Source organism: Mauremys reevesii, unplaced genomic scaffold (assembly GCF_016161935.1).
Source record: "Mauremys reevesii isolate NIE-2019 unplaced genomic scaffold, ASM1616193v1 Contig47, whole genome shotgun sequence".
Lineage (NCBI taxonomy): Eukaryota > Metazoa > Chordata > Testudines > Geoemydidae > Mauremys > Mauremys reevesii.
In genome coordinates this window covers 409,609-430,935 of record NW_024100859.1, presented here as the reverse complement: position 1 = coordinate 430,935, position 21,327 = coordinate 409,609, and the positions used below count along the sequence as shown (strand labels likewise).

The 21,327-nt window shown below is 45.5% G+C and overlaps 1 pseudogene; it reads left to right on the top strand.

Annotated features, from left to right (window-relative positions):
• The window catches only part of LOC120394285, a 95,975-nt pseudogene that overhangs the window by 64,457 nt on the left and 10,191 nt on the right, over nt 1-21,327 (top strand).

Below are 21,327 nucleotides of genomic sequence, written 5' to 3'. Positions count from 1 at the left end.
TCTTCTTGACCTGCTGCTCACAAACAAGGAAGAAATAGTAGAGGAAGCAATAGTGGATGGGAACCTGGGAGGCAATGACCATGAGATGGTCGAGTTCAGGATCCTGACACAAGGAAGAAAGGAGAGCAGTAGAACAGAGACCCTGGACTTCAGAAAAGCAGACTTCGACTCCCTCAGGGAACTGATGGGCAAGGTCCCCTGGGAGAATAACATGACGGGGAAAGGAGTCGAGGAAAGCTGGCTGTATTTTAAAGAAACCTTATTGAGGTTTCAGGAACAAACCATTGCAATGTGTAGGAAGAAAAGTAAATATGGCAGGCGACCAGCTTGGCTTAACAGTGAAATCTACGCAAAAGAATAAATGGACACAAATCTGACATCAGGAATCATAACATTTAAAAACCAGTGGGAGAACACTTCAACCTCTCTAACCACTCAGTGACAGACTTGAAGGTGGCAATTTTGCAACAAAAAACTTCAAAACAGACTCAAGAGAAACTGCTGAACTTGAATTAATATGCAAACTAGATACTATTAACTGTGGGTTAAACAAAGACTGGGAATGGTTGGGTCATTACACCAATTGAATCTATTTCCCTATGTTAAGTTCTCCTCACACCTTCTATGGGCCATCTTAATTATCACTTCAAAATGTTTTTCCTCCTGCTAACGATAGCTCATCTCAATTGATTAGACTCTTCCTGTTGGTATGCATACTTCCACCTTTTCATGTTCTCTGCATGTATAAATATCCCCTGTCTGTGTGTTCCATTCTATGCATCCGAAGAAGTGAGCTGTAGCTCACGAAAGCTCATGCTTAAATAAATTTGTTAGTCTTTAAGGTGCCACAAGTACTCCTGTTTTTTTTAGTGAAATCCTTGCTCGTCTTAAACACAAAAAAACAGCTTACAAGAAGTGGAAGATTCCAAATCACACTTGGAGTTGCAGCTAGCCGAGATGTTAGGCGTAACAAGAAGGGTTTCTTCAGGTATGTTAGCAACAGGAAGAAAGTCAAGGAAAGTGTGGGCCCCTTGCTGAATGAGGGAGGGAACCTAATGACAGAGGATGTGGAGAAAGCTAGTGTACTCAATGCTTTTTTTGCCTCTGTCTTCACAGATAAGGTCAGCTCCCAGACAGCTGCATTCTGCAGTACGGTATGGGGAGGAGGTGACCAGCTCTCTGTGGAGAAAGAAGTAGTTCGGGACTATTTAGAAAAGCTGGATGAGCACAAGTCCATGGGGCCGGATGCACTGCATCTGAGGGTGCTAAAGGAGTTGGCCGATGAGATTGCAGAGCCATTGGCCATTATCTTTGAAAAATCATGGCGATCGGGGGAGGTCCCGGATGACTGGAAAAAAGCTAATATAGTGCCCATCTTTAAAAAAGGGAAGAAGGAAGATCCAGGGAACTACAGGCCAGTCAGTCTCGCCTCAGTCCATGGAAAAATCATGGAACAGGTCCTCAAGGAATCAATTCTGAACCACTTAAAGGAGGGGAAAGTGATCAGGAACAGTCAGCATGGATTCACCAAGGGCAAGCCATACCTGACTAACCTAATTGCCTTCTATGATGAGATAACCGGCTCTGTGGATGAGGGGAAAGCAGTGGATGTGCTATTTCTGGACTTTAGCAAAGCTTTTGATACAGTCTCCCACAGTATTCTTGCCAGCAAGTTAAAGAAGTATGGGCTGGATGAATGGACAGTAAGGTGGATAGAAAACTGGCTAGATGGTCGGGCTCAACGGGTAGTGATCAATGGTTCCATGTCTAGTTGGCAGCCGGTATCAAGTGGAGTGCCCCAAGGATCGGTGCTGGGGCCGGTTTTGTTCAAGAGGTAACTATAGCAGGACCGCTTGGAAATAGTGACCATAATACAATAACATTCAAAATCCCTGTGGTGGGAAGAACACCTCAACAGCCCAACACTGTGGCATTTAATTTCAAAAGGGGGAACTATATAAAAATGAGGGGGTTAGTTAAACAAAAGTTAAAAGGTACAGTGACTGCAAGTTGCGTGGGCCCTTTTTAAAGACACCATAATAGAGGCCCAACTTCAATGTATACCCCAAATTAAGAAAAACAGTAAAAGAACTAAAAAAGAGCCACTGTGGCTTAACAACCATGTAAAAGAAGCAGTGAGGGATAAAAAGACTTCCTTTAAAAAGTGAAAGTCAAATCCTAGTGAGGCAAATAGAAAGGAGCACAAACACTGCCAACTTAAGTGCAAGAGTGTAATAAGAAAAGCCAAAGAGGAGTTTGAAGAACGGCTAGCCAAAAACTCCAAAGGTAATAACAAAATGTTTTTTAAGTACATCAGAAGTAGGAAGCCTGCTAAACAACCAGTGGGGCCCCTTGACGATGAAAATACAAAAGGAGCGCTTAAAGATGATAAAGTCATTGCAGAGAAACTAAATGGATTCTTTGCTTCAGTCTTCACAGCCGAGGATGTTAGGGAGATTCCCAAACCTGAGCTGGGTTTTGTAGATGACAAATCTGAGGAACTGTCACAGATTGAAGTGTCACTAGAGGAGGTTTTGGAATTAATTGATAAACTCAACATAAACAAGTCACCGGGACCAGGTGGCATTCACCCAAGAGTTCTGAAAGAACTCAAAGGTGAAGTTGCGAAACCATTAACTAAGGTTTGTAACCTGTCCTTTAAATCGGCTTCGGTACCCAATGATTGGAAGTTAGCTAATGTAATGCCAATATTTAAAAAGGGCTCTAGAGGTGATCCCAGCAATTACAGACCGGTAAGTCTATCGTCGGTACCGGGCAAATTAGTTGAAACAATAGTTAAGAATAAAATTGTCAGACACATAGCATAACATAAATTATTGAGCAGTAGTCAACATGGTTTCTGTAAAGGGAAATCGTGTCTTACTAATCTATTAGAATTCTTTGAAGGGGTCAACAAACATGTGGACAAGGGGGATCCGGTGGACATCGTGTACTTGGATTTCCAGAAAGCCTTTGACAAGGTCCCTCACCAAAGGCTCTTACATAAATTAAGCTGTCATGGGATAAAAGGGAAGGTCCTTTCATGGATTGAGAACTGGTTAAAGATAGGGAACAAAGGGTAGGAATTAATGGTAAATTCACAGAATGGAGAGGGGTAACTAGTGGTGTTTCACAAGAGTCAGTCTTAGGACCAATCCTATTCAATTTATTCATAAATGATCTGGAGAAAGGGGTAAACAGTGAGGTGGCAAAGTTTGCAGATGATACTAAACTGCTCAAGATAGTTAAGACCAAAGCAGATTGTGAAGAACTTCAAAAAGATCTCCCAAAACTAAGTGATTGGGCAACAAAATGGCAAATGAAATTTAATTTGATAAATGTAAAGTAATGCACATTGGAAAAAATAACCCCAACTATACATACAGTATGATGGGGGCTAATTTAGCTACAACGAGTCAGGAAAAAGATCTTGGAGTCATCGTGGATAGTTCTCTGAAGATGTCGACGCAGTGTTCAGAGGCGGTCAAAAAAGCAAACAGGATGTTAGGAATCATTAAAAAGGGGATAGAAAATAAGACTGAGAATATATTATTGCCCTTGTATAAATCCATGGTACGCCCACATCTCGAATACTGTGCAAAAAGGTTCAGAAAAGGGCAACTAAGATGATTAGGGGTTTGGAGAGGGTCCCATACGGGGAAAGATTAAAGAGGCTAGGACTCTTCAGCTTGGAAAAGAGAAGACTAAGGGGGGATATGATAGAGGTATATAAATACATGAGTGGTGTGGAGAAAGTGGATAAGGAAAAGCTATTTACTTATTCCCATAATACAAGAACTAGGGGTCACCAAATGAAATTAATAGGCAGCAGGTTTAAAACAAATAAAAGGAAGTCCTTCTTCACGCAGCACACAGTCAACTTGTGGAACTCCTTACCTGAGGAGGTTGTGAAGGCTAGGACTATAACAATGTTTAAAAGGGAACTGGATAAATTCATGGTGGCTAAGTCCATAAATGGCTATTGGCCAGGATGGGTAAGAATGGTGTCTCTAGCCTCTGTTTGTCAGAGGATGGAGATGGATGGCAGGAGAGAGATCACTTGATCATTGCCTGTTAGGTTCACTCCCTCTGGGGCACCTGGCATTGGCCACTGTCGGTAGACAGATACTGGGCTAGATGGACCTTTGGTCTGACCCGGTACGGCCGTTCTTATGTTCTTATATTCTAATATCTTCATTCATTGTGCCTGACTAACCTAATTGCCTTCTATGATGAGATAACCGGGTCTGTGGATGAGGGGAAAGTGGTGGACATTTTATTCCTTGACTTTAGCAAAGCTTTAGATACGGTCTTCCACAGTATTCAATGTATTCAATGGCTCCATATCTAGTTGGCAGCCGGTATCAAGCGGAGTGCCCCAAGAGTTGGTCCTGAGGCCGGTTTTGCTCAATATCTTCATTAATGAACTGGAGGATGGTGTGGACTGCACCCTTAGCAAGTTGCAGATGACACTAAACTGGGAGGAGTGGTAGATACGCTGGAGGGTAAGGATAGGATACAGAGTGACCTATACAAATTAGAGGATTGGGCCAAAAGAAATATGATGAGGTTCAACAAGGACAAGTGTTAAGTCCTGCACTTAGGAAGAATCCCATGCACTGCTACAGACTAGGGACCGAATGGCTGGGCAGCAGTTCTGCAGGAAAGGACCTAGGGATTATGGTGGACGAAAAGCTGAATATGAGTCAACAGTGTGCCCCTGTTGCCAAGAAGGCTAATGGCATTTTGGGTTGTATAAGTAGGGGCATTTCCAGCAGATTGAGGGATGTTATCATTCCCCTCTACTCAGCACTGGTGAGGCCTCATTTGGAGTACTGTGTCCAATTTTGGGCCCCACACTACAAGAAGGATGTGGATAAATTGGAGACAGTCCAGCGGAGGGCAACAAAAATGATTAGGGGGCTAGAGCACATGACTTACGAGGACAGGCTGAGGGAACTGGGATTGTTTAGCCTCCAGAAGAGAAGGATGAGGGAGGATTTGATAGCTGCTTTCAACTATCTTAAAGGGGGTTCCAAAGAGGATGGATCTAGACTGTTCTCAGTGGTAGAAGATGACAGAACAAGGAGTAATGGTCTCAAGTTGCAGTGGGGGAGGTTTAGGTTGGACATTAGGAAAAACTTTTTCACTAGTAAGGTGGTGAAGAACTGGAATGGGTTACCTAGGGAGGTGGTGGAATCTTCTTCCTTAGAGGTGTTTAAGGTCAGGCTTGACAAAGCCCTGGCTGGGATGTTTTAGTTGGGTTTGGTCCTGCTTTGAGCAGGGGGTTGGACTAGATACCTCCTGAGGTCCCTTCCAACCCTGAGATTCTATGATTCTATGATTTGCCCTTGGTGAATCCATGCTGACTGTTCCTGATCACTTTCCTCTCCTCCAAGTGCTTCAGAATTGATTCCTTGAGGACCTGCTCCATGATTTTTCCAGGGACTGAGGTGAGGCTGATTGGCCTGTAGTCCCCCAGATCCTCCTTCTTCCCCTTTTTAATGATGGGCACTACAGTAGCCTTTTTCCAGTCATCCGGGATCTTCCCCAATCACCATGAGTTTTCAAGGATAATGGCCAATGGCTCTGCAATCACATCAGCCAACTCCTTTAGCACCCTTGGATGCAGCACATCCGGCCCCATGGAATTGTGCTAGGCCAGCTTTTCGAAATAGTCCTGAACCACTTCTTTCGCCACAGAGGGCTGGTCATCTCCTCCCCATACTATGCTGCCCAGTGCAGCAGTCTGGGAGCTGACCTTGTTTGTGAAGACAGAGGCAAAAAAAGCATTGAATATATTAGCTTTTTCCACATCCTCTGTCACTAGGTTGCCTCCCCCATTCAGTAAGGGGCCCACACTTTCTCTGGCCTTCTTCTTGTTGCTAACATACCTGTAGCAACCCTTTTTGTTACCCTTCACATCCTTTGCTAGCTTGCTAGGGTGATTTGGCCTTCCTGATTTCACTCCTGTATGCCTGAGCAATGTTTTTATATTCCTCCCTGGTCATTTGTCCAATCTTCCACTTCTTGTAAGCTTCTTTTTTGTGTTTAAGATCAGCAAGGGTTTCATCAATCATCTTATGGTCACTTCCTCCTAGGTTCCCATCCACTTTTGCTTCCCCTACTAATTCTTCCCTGTTTGTGAGCAGCAGGTCTAGAAGAGCTCTGCCTCTAATTGGTTCCTCCAGCACTTGCACCAGGAAATTGTCCCCTACACTTTCCAAAAACTTCCTGGATTGTCTGTGCACCGCTGTATTGCTCTCCAAGCAGATATCAGGGTGATTGAAGTCTCCCATGAGAACCAGGGCCTGCAATCTAGTAACTTCTGCTAGTTGCCAGAAGAAAGCCTCATCCACCTCATCCCCCTGGTCTGGTGGTCGATAGCAGACTCCCACCACGACATCACCCTTTTTGCTCACACTTCTAAACTTAATCCAGAGACTCAAGTTTTTCTGCAGTTTATACCAGAGCTCTGAGCAGTTATACTGGTCTCCTACGTACAGTGCAACTCCCCCACCTTTTCTGCCCTGCCTGTCCTTCCTGAACAGTTTATATCCATCCATGACAGTGCTCCAGTCATGTGAGTTATCCCACCAAGTCTCTGTTATTCCAATTGCATCATAATTCCTTGACTGTGCCAGGACTTCCAGTTCTCCCTGCTTGTTTCCCAGGCTTCTTGCATTTGTTTGTAGGCACTTAAGATAACTTACTGATCGTTCTGCTTTCTCAGTATGAGGCAGTAGTTCTCCCCTCTTGCGTTCTCCTGCTCGTGCTTCCGCCTGGTATCCCACTTCCCCATTTACCTCAGGGCTTTGGTCTCCTTCCCCCGGTGAATCTAATTTAAAGCCCTCCTCACTAGGTTAGCCAGCCTGCTTGCGAAGATGCTGTTCCCTCTCTTCGTTAGCTGGAGCCCGATTCTGCCTAGCACTCCTCCTTCTTGGAACACCGTCCCATGGTCAAAGAATCCAAAGCCCTCTCTCTGACATCACCTACATAACCATTTGTTGACTTCCATGATTCAATGGTCTCTACCCAGGCCTTTTCCTTCCACAGGGAGGATGAACGAGAACACTACTTGTACCTCAAACTCCTTTATCCTTCTTCCGAGAGCCACGTAGTCTGTAGTGATCCGCTCAAGGTCATTCTTGGCAGTATTATTGGTGCCCACATGGAGAAGCAGGAAGGGGTAGCAATTCTAGTGCTTGATGAGTCTTGGCAGTCTCTCCGTCACATCGTGAATCCTAGCTCCTGGCAAGCAGCAGACCTCTTGGTTTTTCCAGTCGGGGCGGCAGATAGATGACTCAGTCCCCTGTAGGAGGAAGTCCCCAACCACCACCATCCGCCTCCTTCTCTTGGGAGCGGTGGTCATGGAACCCCCATCCCTAGGAGAGTGCATCTCATGCCTTTCAATCGGTGGAGTTTCCTTCTGCTCCCTTCCCTCAGCTGTATCATCTAGTCCACTCTCTGCATCAGTACCTGTGGAGAGAACATGAAAACGGTTCCTTACTGTATCTGCATTACTGGTACATGGACATTCCCCTTTCTTCTTCTGGAGGTCACATGCTGCCAATTTTCTTCCCCATCATTCTGTCCCCACTCTGCAGCCAGCTCTGATTCTTCAGAACGTTGTGCCCATAGAAGCATATCCTGACATCTGTCTAGGAAATCTTCATTTTCTCTTATGCAATGCAGGGTTGATACTTGCTTCTCCAGTCCTTGAACCTTCTCTTCAATATGGAGACCAGCTTTGTTAGGTTCTATGGAGGCCGTAGGTCCTCCTAAGGTGCTCTGCAAGAATGTGAGTTATTGGCTTTAATGAAGGTAAAGTGACACACCCGCAACAGGGACTACAAGCATTGCTGTCACGGAGGCGGGGAACCCAGCGCCCCGGAGCTCGGCCTGGTACGGAGTCCAAAAAAAGCTCAAAGCATGCTCATATTTATATAACCGGCAGCAAATCAGCTTATGCATAATGCAATAGGGACTTTCCACCCTCCGGGGCTGCCCCCCTTGGCCGACAGCCTAGGGGCTTTCCACGCAGCGGTTCCAACCGGTTATGGCAGGTTGGAACTAGCATGCTGTGACCTACAATAACTGGGCACTGAGAAAGCGGAGCTGCCTAAGCTAGGCTGTGACAAAATCTTCCGTGATTTTCTGTCCTCCTACAAGCTTGCACTTTGTCCTGTGGAAGAAAGACAAACATGGCACAACCTGTGCAGGTCACAGCAGCTGATCACTCACCATCCATATTTCTTTCCTTCTAAGAGCTTCCTCAGCTGTTGAAGTAACTACTCAGAGAAACCCGCAAGATGAAAGCCTCAGTGGGTTCTCCCCAGGCAAACTTCCAGTCAAACTCCCTCTATTAGCTTCTCTGCTGTTCGCCACTCACCTGGTTCACAGCTGACTGCCTTTTTATAACTGTCAGACCCACCTGGAACAAAGCACTCCCAATTCACACATTCCTAGATGTATAGCTTTGCATTTGTAAAACACACTTTATTTGAATGGGCCCATCTTACTAAAGGATCTAGGTCACTTTGTATGACTGGTCCTTAGAATATAGCAGGTCTACTAGCTGGGCCTGTGCCTTTGTCTTTCTCTGCATAACTCAAGCACCTGGCTTTCTCTTCAGCTACTCATAGCTCATCTTTCCTGTCTCTCTTTTCACTATTCTTTTCCCCAAAAGACTGAGACACTTTTTCTCTTTACTTTGTCTCTCTACAGCACTTGCTTTCATTGCTGCTGGCACTTATTGGCAACTCACGACAGTCATAAGTAGTAGATGCTGCCACCATATATCACAGTTCCAGAGTCAACTGCATCTCTGCCCCTTCCATGGTCTCCTCAAGAGACCCGTGTCCCTTTCCCTCCAGATCAGAGTGTTGGCCTTACAGTCCCCCTGCAATTCACTGTGCTTATCCCAACAAGTCTGACTTTAGGCCAGCAATTGTGCTTTCTTCTAGGGACTATGACAGGGTTACTAGTGATCAGCCAGCTTTCATAGAGCACAGTATATTTATTTTGGACTAAAGCATCACAGAGAAAACATAATAAAACAATAAACGGTCAACACCCATGCAAAGCTTGCCAGGTGTCACCCATCTGCCACATGGAGACCCTGATAAGTTCCAGATCTTCCACCCTTCCACTAACTTTCCCTTTGAGCTAAAGCCTCATGTTCATTTGTGGACCACATGAGGGTTAACCCGAATTAGTTCAGGCTTTCTTCAGTTTACTGCTGTTGTTCCCTAGCCTTCTGAAATAGGTAAAACCAGTCACTGTCCCCTTCCTTAGGTGACAAAGCTTCAAAGAGTGGATATCTGCATAACCAACTGCACTGGAACTTTACATAAATCACTCCTTAGTGATTCTAGTTTCCACAAGAACCCCCATTCCCCGCCCCAGCCATTCAGGAACATAAAGACACACATAACAAGTATTGATACAAAATTCTATAAATATTCCATGTGCCTAAAGCATCTGGCATATCTGAATGTAACTGTCTTTGAAGTTTTCTACGCTTCCAACATCTCACATCTGTCACAAGTAATTGCTCCATCTTTGATTTGATATAACTTCTTACCTTGGGTACCATTTAGTAATAAGTGCCTAGGAAAGAGATTTGTCAGGTTAGAAGACACTGCACACTCTGTTTACTGCACATGGAGCAGCCTCAGGTGGAGATTTCTCAGGCTTCTGGAAATATCCCAACATACTCAGTGGCTTCATAGGGGTGTCAGTATAATCACTCCCATACCAAAATCACATGATCACATTACCAGAGTTGTTCTTATACTAGTAATGTGTTATCTGGTCTTACAATAATCATTCTGAATCTAGGAGTATAGAAGCTGTTCCAAATAGCGCAACTTTGCTTTAGGAAGATATCCCCCCTACCCTATAATCCACATTTCTAAGTGTAATTTGGTTTATAAATAGTATTGTTTTTCTGCATCTATTTCAGCCAACGAAAATCGAAATACGGGAAGATGACATGGAAGATGCAAACTACTCCTATGGTAAGACAATGGCTTCAAGAGCCCTGTTCTGCTCTCATTTCTGACATTCAGTATTGCCATGTTCCTCTAAGAACATGCACATGGCCAAGAGCTGGAAAATACACGAACCTCTGAAATCCAGGAAATAGTTAACAAGATACAGATATTAGAAAACTGGGAAATACACAGGTAAGATTATGCATCTCTGCCTGCCTTGTGCCTCTTCTCTCCCCCAAGAGCCTTAGGACCTTCTTTAGTGACCAATCAACTCCGCCCTTTCTCCACCAAAATCTAAGGCAGCTTATCTGTCTCCATTACACTGACACTGGATCATCAGCCCCAGGGCCTTCCTAAAGATGATTGTCTTGCTTCTAATTATCCTACTTAAGGCTTTCCTGATCTACTGAGCCTATCAAGAAAGATGGAGGTGTCTGTGAGGCCACCTCCATCTACTAACTAGAGCAAGTGGAGGAGGGCAAGAAGCCTAGTAAGGCTTACAGAGGGATAGAGGTCTTCACGAAAGCATTCTAAGGTTTCCAGTGCGATGGTGGGCTGGGTTCAGAGGATCCTCCTAACCCTCACAGGTAGGGCCACCAATACACCTGGCATGGCATGCTGCTATTCAGTTGGTGCCTTGCTCTCTTCTTTCGCTGTACGGCTGCTTCGCCACCCCTTACTACTCTTCCCTTTCTGCTGTCACCTTCCATGTTCCACTCCAACACTGCTTTCCATAAGCTGTACAGACCTCCTGCTGACCTCAGAAGCCTCTCAAGAGGTGAGCCTGTTAGGAAGGCTACAGGAGCAGAAACCGGGGCTATTGGTGACTGAAATGGAGGTAAAGTGGAGCAGAAAGGTTAAATCTTTCATAGAATCATAGAATCATAGAATATTAGGGTTGGAAGAGACCTCACAAGATCATCTAGTCCAACCCTCCGCTCAAAGCAGGACCAGCCCCAACTAAATCATCCCAGCCAGGGCTTTGTCAAGCCTGACATTAAAAACTGCTAAGGAAAGAGATTTCACCACCTCCCTAGGGAACCCATTCCAGTGCTTCACCACCCTCCTAGTGAAATAGTGTTTCCTAATATCCAACCTAAACCTCTCCCACTGCTACTTGAGACCATTGCTCCTTGTTCTGTCATCTGCCACCACTGAGAAGAGTCTAGATCCATCCTCTTTGGAACCCCCTTTCAGGTAGTTGAAAGCAGATATCAAATCCCCCCTCATTCTTCTCTTCTGCAGACTAAATAATCCCAGTTCCCTCAGCCTCTCCTCAGAAGTCATGTGCTCCAGCCCCCTAATCATTTTTGTTGCCCTCCGCTGGACTCTTTCCAATTTTTCTACAACCTTCTTGTAGTGTGGAGCCCAAAACTGGACACAGTACTCCAGATGAGGCCTCATCAATGCCGAATAGAGGGGAATGATCACGTCCCTTGATCTGCTGGCAATGCTCCTACTTGTACAGTTCATAGCAGTGCATGGGATTCTTCCATCCTAAGTGCAGGACTCTGCACTTGTCCTTGTTGAATCTCATCAGGTTTCTTTTGGCCCAATTCTCTGATTTGTCTAGGTCCCTCTGTATCCTATTCCTACCCTCCAGCGTATCTACCACTCCTCCCAGTTTAGTGTCATCTGCAAACTTGCTGAGAGTGCAGTCCACGCCATCCTCCTGATCTTTAATGAAGATATTGAACAAAACCGGCCCCAGGACCAACCCTGGGGCACTCTGCTTGATATCGGCTGCCAACTAGACATGGAGCCATTGATCATTATCCATTGAGCCTGCCGTTCTAGCCAGCTTTCTATCCACCTTATAGTCCATTCATCCAGCCCATACTTCTTTAACTTGCCAGCAAGAATACTGTGGGAGACCGTATCAAAAGCTTTGCCAAAGTCAAGGAATAGCACATCCACTGCTTTCTCCTCATCCACATGGCCAATTACCTCCTCATAGATGGCAATTAGGTTAGTCAGGCATGATTTGCCCTTGGTGAATCCATGCTGACTGTTCCTGATCACTTTCCTCTCCTCCAAGTGCTTCAGAATCGATTCCTTGAGGAGCTGCTCCATGATTTTTCCAGGGACTGAGATGAGGCTGACTGGCCTGTAGTTCTCCGGATCCTCCTTCCCTTTTTTAAAGATGGCACTGCATTAGCCTTTTTCCAGTCATCTGAGCCCTCCCCCGATCACCATGAGTTTTCAAAGATAATGGGCAATGGCTCTGCAATCACATCCGCCAACTCCTTTAGCACCCTCGGATGCAGCGCATCCGGCCCCATGGACTTGTGCTCGTCCAGCTTTTCTATATAGTTCTGAACCACTTCTTTCTCCACAGAGGGCTGGTCACCTTCTCCCCATACTGTGCTGCCCAGTGCAGCAGTCTGGGAGCTGACCTTGTCTGTGAAGACCAAGGCAAAAAAAGCATTGAGTACTTCAGCTTTTTCCACATTATCTGTCACTAGGTTGGCCTCCCCCATTCAGTAAGGGGCCCACACTTTCCCTGAGCTGCTTCTTGTTTCAACCTTGTTGAATTGATACCTCTGATTAGCTTAATTTCAATTGATTCCCACTTTCTATTCTCAAGTTGTCTTAGCCAAAAAGTATTAGAAAATATTTCTATTTGCAGTGCACATTGCTCTTTAAAAATACATGTGTCGTTAACTTCCTTTTGGTATTCAGATTCTCATGTTTGCATTTTCATTGGTTATTGGTTTGTATTTCATGGTCTATCTCTGCAAGGCAAATGATTAAACTTAAGCTTTAATTTAAAATTTAAAACCTTGGTCTTCAATTTCAATTTGTCACTTCCATTCACAGATCTCTCTATTCCATTATTCTATTGAAAAGCAATGTTATCATATTATCCACCTCTTGCTGTAGGACTACATCCTGGGTTCCAAGTGTCCATTTAAAAAAATGTTCCTAACTCTTATTGTGCAAAGATACTCATGAAAATTTACTGTACACTAAGTGTAGCTGATGAAGTGATGTATTCCCAAATCTGCAGACAGCTTGAAATAATAGCTATGGCATAGAACTTCACTGCGGTTTCATGTTGAGGTAATTATCTGTGATGACCCCAAGTGTTTTGCTGAGTCATTGCTTTCCAAGACAGTCTCCCTTCTGGTAGGTACAAACAACATGCTTTGTTACCAGGTGTATTTCCTTGTATTTGGCTGCATTAAAACATGTTTTGGTGGATTGTGACCATTTAACCAGGCATCTCAAATCACTCTGTAACAGTAATTTGTTCTCATTATTTATTAGCTCACCAGACCTTGTGTCATCGATAGATTTTACCAGCCAAGATTTTATATCATTGTTTTATTTGTTGATAAAAATATTGAATATCATTGGACCAAGAACCGATACCTCACGGACACCAGTAGAAATAGCCCCACTCATTAATGTCTCCTTCTTAACAATTACATTTTGAGATCTACCAGTGAGCCAGTTTTTAATACATCTAATATGTGCCTTGTTAGTTCCATATCATGTAATGGTTTTTTTAAAATAAAAATGTCATGAAGCAAGTCAAATGCCTTGGAAAAATCCGAAAATACTATATCAGCACATTGGCTTTTATTAACCATAATCTTATCAAAAAATGGCAACTGGCTTGTTTGACAAGATCTTACTTTCAATGAAACCATACTGATGGGGATGCCATTTACTTTACTTTTTTCCATTATTTATATATTGATTTTGTGTGTGTTTTATCACCTCTTCCACATCGCCTTTTAACTAGGATGTTTTTTGTCCAGTATAAAGCTTTTATGTTTGTTTGTGGAATTGTGGCTTTTTGTGAATCCAACAAGATGTCCTAGAACAATTTCCAGTTTTCGGTATGTACCACTTTAAATTTATGTTCCCAGTCAGTTTTGCCAACAATTGCTTTAAGCTTTGGAAAATTTGCCCTTTTAAAATTCCAAGTGTATTATTGGTTGGTGTCATATTCTGTTGACTCTTGACAACTTCTCTGTGGCAGTTATGAATTATCAATTTGACATATTGAAAAGTGATGGTGGAAATTAATTAATTTAATAAGAAAATAACATTCTTATCCATATACATGTCCAATACTTTTCTGAATCCTGCTAAACTCTGCCTGATACTTTTGGCAATGAGTTCCACAGGTTCTTGTCAGTTGTGTTTAAAACACCATGAGGAAACGAATTTTTCATTCACTGTAAGCTTTGAATAGTATGCAATAATAAGGTCACCAACTGAAAGATGAGGATTAAAATTTTGAACATCTGCCACATTCCCTGAACACGGTCCATCTTGTGCACTGAGGGGGATCAGGCCCTGAATGAGACAAAGACCTATGGAAAATATATGATCATGTAATTATTCTGTTATAGCACATTTGCACAAGAGAGCAGAATTAAGGTGGCGTGGGCAATCTAAATTCTGGCATTTCCTAACTTTTTATAGCTTGACTTTGTAATTTAAATAACTGTCCTTTAACACAAGGTTTTAACAAAATGTAATTAATACATGTGTTAAACAACACTTCTTACACAGAACACTAACACTTCACTGTTCACCTATTGCCGTGATGAAAAGTGCCCATTCATTCTTTTTCGTTGAGGCATTTTGTCAAATGTTATTTCAAAGTCCATATATATTATGTCAACTAGCTCTCATTTGTATACTATTTTATTGACACATTAAGAGAATTCCAATAGATAAGTGAGGCACAATTTTCCTTTGCAGGAGTATGTTGATAAGATCATATCATGATCATCTTAAATGTTGTATAAATCTCTCTTCACTTATTGTTTCACCCAGTTTACGAGACATGGAAGTAAGGTTCACTGGTCAGGAATTCCCTGGATCAACCATAATGCTTCATTTAAAACATAACTACACTTGCTAACTGCCAGTACTCTGGTATAATACAGAATTCAGTCTAATGCCATGCACTCATCTGTTGGTAGTCCAATAAAGTAAATGTTATCCCTCTTTTTTGCTGTGTCTGAAAACTCAGGAACACTTTTTGAACTTTTGTGAACATAGTTGTTTCTGGATATCATAGTTGATAAACTGTTCTGTCCTATTCACTTGAATTTTGATTTTTAAACAATGCTACTACTTTAGGTACAAGTCATAGGCACCGACTGTGTGGGTGTTCTGGAGCAGGAGCACCCATGTCAAAAAATTAGCGGGTGCTCTGCACCCACCAGCAGCCAAGCCCTTCCCTGCCCCAGTGCGTCTTGCCCATTGGCGGCCCCCTGACCCTCCCAGCACTTCCTGCCTGCCGCAAAACAGGACACTCCAGGAGGAAGTGGGAGGAGCAGGGACATGTCATGCTCAGGGGAAGGGGCGGGAAAGGGGTGGGGACTTGGAGAAGGGGGTGGAATGGGGAGGGGTGGAGCAGGGGAGGAAGAGGTGGGGCTGGGACAGGGGCTTGGAGAAGGGGTGAGTGGGGGCGGGGACTCGAGCGGAGGAGGGGTTGACCATCCACTGGCCAGAAGGGAAGTCACTGCCTATGGTACAAGTGATCATGACATGATCACATTTGTTATGCACAAACAGAATAAAGTACAAACGTAATAAATATACTTCTTGTTTTAAAATGACCAATTTCACAAAACAATTATGAACCAAATCAGCTGGGAGGAAGAATTTAAAAAGAAGAATGGGAATAATTGCAGAACTTTTTAATAGATGCCCCAAAAGCCACAATCAAAGAAGGGCACACTGATTAACAAGACAACCTGGCTTACAGGGGAAGCTAAGCTAGCTCTAAAAACAACAACAACATATATATATCTCAAATACAAGAAAAAGGGGAAGTAGATAATAATGACTATAAATCAGAATCTAGACATTGTAGAAAATTGATAAGGAAAGCAAGAGGAGTGGTAAATACTGATGAGGCCAGGGCAGTCATACAGAGAGATCTAGATCCCTTTGTAAGCTGGTTCAATTCAAACAAAATATGTTTTATTACAGCCAAATGCACCTAAGAACAAGGAACTCAGGCCTTGCCTACTGAGTAGGGCACTGTATCCTCAAAAGCAGTGACTCTGAAAAAGATTTTGGGGGTCACAGTGGACAGACAACTCAATATAAACTCCCAATGCAATGCTGTAGCAAAAAGGGCTGATGTGATCCTTGAATGTATAGACAGGGGAGTGGTGAGTAGGAGTAGGGAGGTGATTTCACCTCTGTATACAGTACCAGTGAAACTGATACTGGAATACTTGTGTCCAGTTCTGGTGTTTACATTTTAAAAAAGCATGTTGAAAAATTGGAGAGAGGGCAGAAAAGAAATACAAAAATGATTGTAGGACTTGAGAAAATGCTTGACAGTAAGAGGACTTGAAGAGTTTGATTTTCAAAGAGTTTAAGTTTATCAAAAGGAAGACTGAGAGATGACTTGATTACAGTGCACAAGTGCCTTCATGGGGAGAAAATACAGGTATTAAGGGCTCATTAATCTAGTGGAGAAAGCAGATCATGAACCATTGGCTGGAAACTGAAGCTAGACAAATTCAAATTGGAAATAGGGCACAGATTTGTATCAATGATGATGACTTAAAGAAAATACCCAGGAAAATGGTGGATTCTCCATCCCTTAATGTCTTCAGATCAAGACCACATGCCTTTCTGGAAGAGATTTTTCAGGCAAACGCAAGTTGTTGGGCTCAATATTTAGGATCTGGGTGAGATTCTCTGGCCTGTGTTGTACGGAAGGTCAGTCTGGTTGATCTAATGGTCCCTTCTGGCCTTAAACTGTATGGGCTAGATTTACAAAAGGACTTAGGTTCCTCCCTGTCACCTTTGCCTAGATACAACATTTAGGCATCACAGGCATTCACAGAACCCCCACTCAGCTGCCGCTGAACTCTGTAGGCACCTAAACTCCCTTGGCGGCTAAATTTCCAGCTAGTAAAGTCCTCTCAGCATCTAAGCTTCACCCTTTGCATGTGTTCACAAAAGCTTAAGTCTAGGCATTGCTGAGCAGTTCAGCATCTAACTCACACCTGGCTGTCAGTGGGAATCAAAGTAGGTGTTCCCCAGCCTAATTCACCTCTGGGAGCTGATCTGGCAGGCACTCACTCATGCTGCCTACCAGATGGCATCACACACAAGACAGCTGGAGGAGGAGAACACTCTTCTACCCACCAACCCAGTAGTTTGAGCACTCATCTGAGATGTGAGAGACCTCAGTTCAACTTGCTGCTCTGTCTGATCAGAGAAGGGGCTTGAACCCAGGTCTTCCTCATCCCCCATGCAGTGCCCTAACCATTGGGCTATAGGATTATCTGGGGTGGCATTTTCTCCTGATGAAGTGGTTCCACTTGGTATAATAATTAAATATTCATTGAAGCAGGGATCTCCCATATCCCAGGATCCTTACCTAACCACTGGGTGATAAAGACATTGTCACTCTCTCTCTCTAGCTCAATGAATGTTATATACCCCGTTTCTATCTTCAAAAAATGGCCCCCACTCTCTTTATGTCATCCCCTGCACCCGCTAGCCCCACAGTCTGTGGGCCCTCATCAATTCCCATCTTCCTGTGGGGAGGAGGCTGTGGAGGGGTGACTGGTCTGTGTTGGACAGGCAGAGAAGCTGCAAATGGGGATATGATGCTGGGGCAGGGAAGGGGTTAACATGCAGCCGCTGAAGTCTGGGGCTGGGGTAATCATTGCTAAGGAGCAAGAGGCATTGGAGGAGGAGAACTGGGCTATGGTACTGTGACATTCCCCACGGTACATGCTGGACTGCTGTGCCCCTTAACTCTCCAGCCTGGCGTGCCTTTTACATTGCTTTGCTGTGAGAGCAACCACTTCTGGTTGGCTCACACACAGCCTCCATCATGTAAAATCAGATCTTCCCCCTGCCAGAGAATGGCCGCTTAAGCAGGTGATAGCCTTTTAACATCTGGCTGGGTGCTGGTTTGTCCTTTATTTCTGAGAACCTGGTTTGAGCCTGTGCGACAGGTTGAACCCCCTGGGATGTCACCTGAGGTCCTGGGACACCACTGGGTCAGACTCTTCTGCCAGCCTGGGCCCCCTTTTTGCCTGGACTTGCTGGGCCAGGCTCTCCAGCCTTTTCCAGCCAAGCACACAGGCAAGGCCACACCCAGCTGCACAGAGACAGAGATCTGCTCTGGGAAGGCTCAGCTTAAGGGACTTGCCACAGCACCCAGATGTTCACTCCCCTTGGAGAACAAACCCAAAATTATATGAAATTCGCCTTTTCCCTCAGTGTGGAAGAGAGTATGCACAATTTCTTGCCCCCCCCAGTTAGAAATCACATAAACAGTTGTATATTATAAATCAGAAGTAAATGTATTAACTATAACAGGTGTATTTTAAGTACAGTAACTCCTCACTTAACGTTGTTACGTGGCTGATCTATTAGGGAACAAGTTGATTTAATGTTGCACAATGATCCCTTATAAGGTGGTTTGGCAGCTGTTTGCTTTGTCCACTGCTTGTGGGATTCTCTAGAAGAGCAGTCCCTCTTCGTGGGGATTAGAACCAGGGCGGCCCGGCAGCCCCCACATCAGCTCCCCTAAACTCCCTGTAAGGTATGTGGCTCTGCAGCTGCCCAGCAGCACTTATGGGGACCCTCCCCCGACTGCCCTGCTGCTCCTGCCCTGCCCTCTGCCTTAGAGCTGCTCTCGGGAGCCTCCTGCTTGCTGGGGGCAGGGCCGGCTCTAGGCACCAGCCTACCAAGCTCGTGCTTGGGGCGGCACCTTGGGAGGGGGCGGCGATCGGGGTTTGGTTTGGTTGTTTTTGGTTTGGACAGGTGGCGCTGGGGGGGCAGGGACTTGGGTGCTGCGCCGCGGCGCTCCGGGGCGTGGGGACTTGGGTGCTGCATCACGGCGCTCTGGGGGCGCGGGGACTTGGGTGCTGCGCTGCGGCGCTCTGGGGGCGCGGGGACTTGGGGGCTGCGCTGCGGCGCTCTGGGGGCGCGGGGACTTGGGTGCTGCGCTGCGGCACGCCGGGGCGTGGGGACTTGGGTGCTGCGCTGCGGCGCTCTGGGGGCGCGGGGACTTGGGTGCCAGCCGCGCGCCTGAGGGCGCGGGGACTTGGGTGCTGCGCCGCGGCGCTCGGTGGGGCGGGGACTTGGGTGCTGCGCTGCGGCGCTCGGGGGCGCGGGGACTTGGGCGGCGTGATGCGGCGCTGGGGGCAGGGACTTGGGTGCTGCATCACGGCGCTCGGGAGGGTGGGGACTTGGGTGCTGCACCGCGCGCTTGGGGGCGGGACTTGGGTGCTGCGTCACGGCGCTCGGGAGGGTGGGGACTTGGGTGCTGCACCGCGGCGCTGGGGGGGGCGGGGACTTGGGTGCTGCGTCACGGCGCTCGGGAGGGTGGGGACTTGGGTGCTGCGCTGCGGAGCTCGGGGGGGCGGGGACTTGGGTGCTGCGTCACGGTGCTCCGGGGGGGGGCGGGGACTTGGGTGCTGAGCCGTGGCATTCGGGGGAGCGGGGACTTGGGCGGTGCGACGCGGCGCTCCGGGGGCGGGGACTTGGGCGGTGCGACGCGGTGCTCGGGGAGGGGTTGGTGGCGCTCTTTTTTTTTGCTTGGGGCTGCAGAAATGTTAGAGCCGGCCCTGGCTGGGGGGATGGGAGGGGAGGGTGCTGATATCAGGATGTGCCCCTGACCCCCACTCCATACCCCCGCTCAGCAAAGCGGAAGAGGGGACAGGGCTCAGGGACAGAATGGAGGGAGCTTGCTGGAAGCTGTTGCTTCCTGTCCGAACTGGTTGATCTGCTTAAAAGGGCAACGTACTTGAAGTGGGGTCAACGTACTTAAAGGGGCAATGCACATCAATCTCTCTCACTCATGCATGCACCCCCCAGCATTTTGGAACGTCGGCACCTGTGCAGCCATGCATGTGCTGTCAGGAGGAGGGAGTGGGGCGCTCCAGCTGGAGAGCATGGGCTCATCATCATTTCAGTTTTTGCAGGAAAGTGTTTGCAGCTACTGCCCTGCATCTACTGTGTTTCTTCCCTCCTACCTCAATCCATGCTGCCTCGTAGAGTGTGAGGCTACATTAAGAACAGCCTATCAGCCACTGAGGGCTCAGCCAAGTGCTAGTTCATCATTTAGCAACAAGGCATTACCTGGGAAATATCCCACTCTCTGACTCCACCACCTCAACCAAGCTTCACATCATCAATTGCTGTGTACAATATTAAACTGTTTGTTTAAAATTGTTTAAAACTTATACTGTATATGTATATAATGTCTTTTGTCCGGCGAAAAACATTATCCTGGAGCCTAACCTCCCCTATTTATATTAGTTCTTATGGGGAAATTAGATTCGCTTAACATCATTTTGCATAAAGTCACATTTTTTCAGGAACATAACTACAATATTAAGTGAGGCGTTCCTGTAATTAAAAAGGTAGCTGACAGAACAAGGCATATTACTTAGAAAATAAAACAGAACATGCAAACTAAGCTTAATACACTAAAGAAACTGGTTACATGTAACTTCTCACTCTAAATGTGATTCTAATAATCCTCGTCACAGGCTACACACCCTTCCAGCCTGGGCCCAGTTCTTTCCCCCAGTTCAGTCTTAGTTGTTTCCAGCAGTCTTCTTGGGTGGAGTAGCAGGGGAAAATTGACGACAAGGATAACCTCATTTCCCCCCCTTAAATTGGATTTGCATAAGGCAGGAGTCCTTTGTTTCCTAGTTTGACACTCCAGCTCCTTGTGGGAAAGTACAGAATTCAAGGTGGGTTCCAATATCAGGTGACATGGTCATGTGCCTCTGTAAGACGCCTGAAGCCATTCTTCACAGGCTGACCCACACGTCCACAGGAAGATGAAGCTCTTTTGCAATTCATTGTCAGCACTGATGGCCCCATTGGCGCTGTCTGGCTTTTCCATTGTTGTATCTGAAGTGTTAGCAGTGGGAGTAACCCAAAGCAGCAAACATGAAATACAGATACACAGGTCATACAAGCATGATACATACATATGAATGGGATAATCATATTCAGCAAATCATAACCTTTCCAATGATACCTTACAAGAGCCATCTTGCATAAAACATATCTTAGTTATGCCATATTCCTACCACAAAAATATTTTCATAAAAATATGGAGTATAATGTCACATCCTGCTTTTCTTAAACTTGGAGGATGTTACAGTGATGATGCATAGAACAATCTTATAACGTCACATACAATGTTGATACACATATTTTACTGACTATAATGTTCTACAGGAACAAAGGACTCGAAAAATCTGGCTAGAAATCTGGCATGACATAAGAAGGCAGCAAATCACCACAGAGAATTCCATAGGTGGAAAGAGCTTGAGATGAGACTAAGATTAAAGGCCAT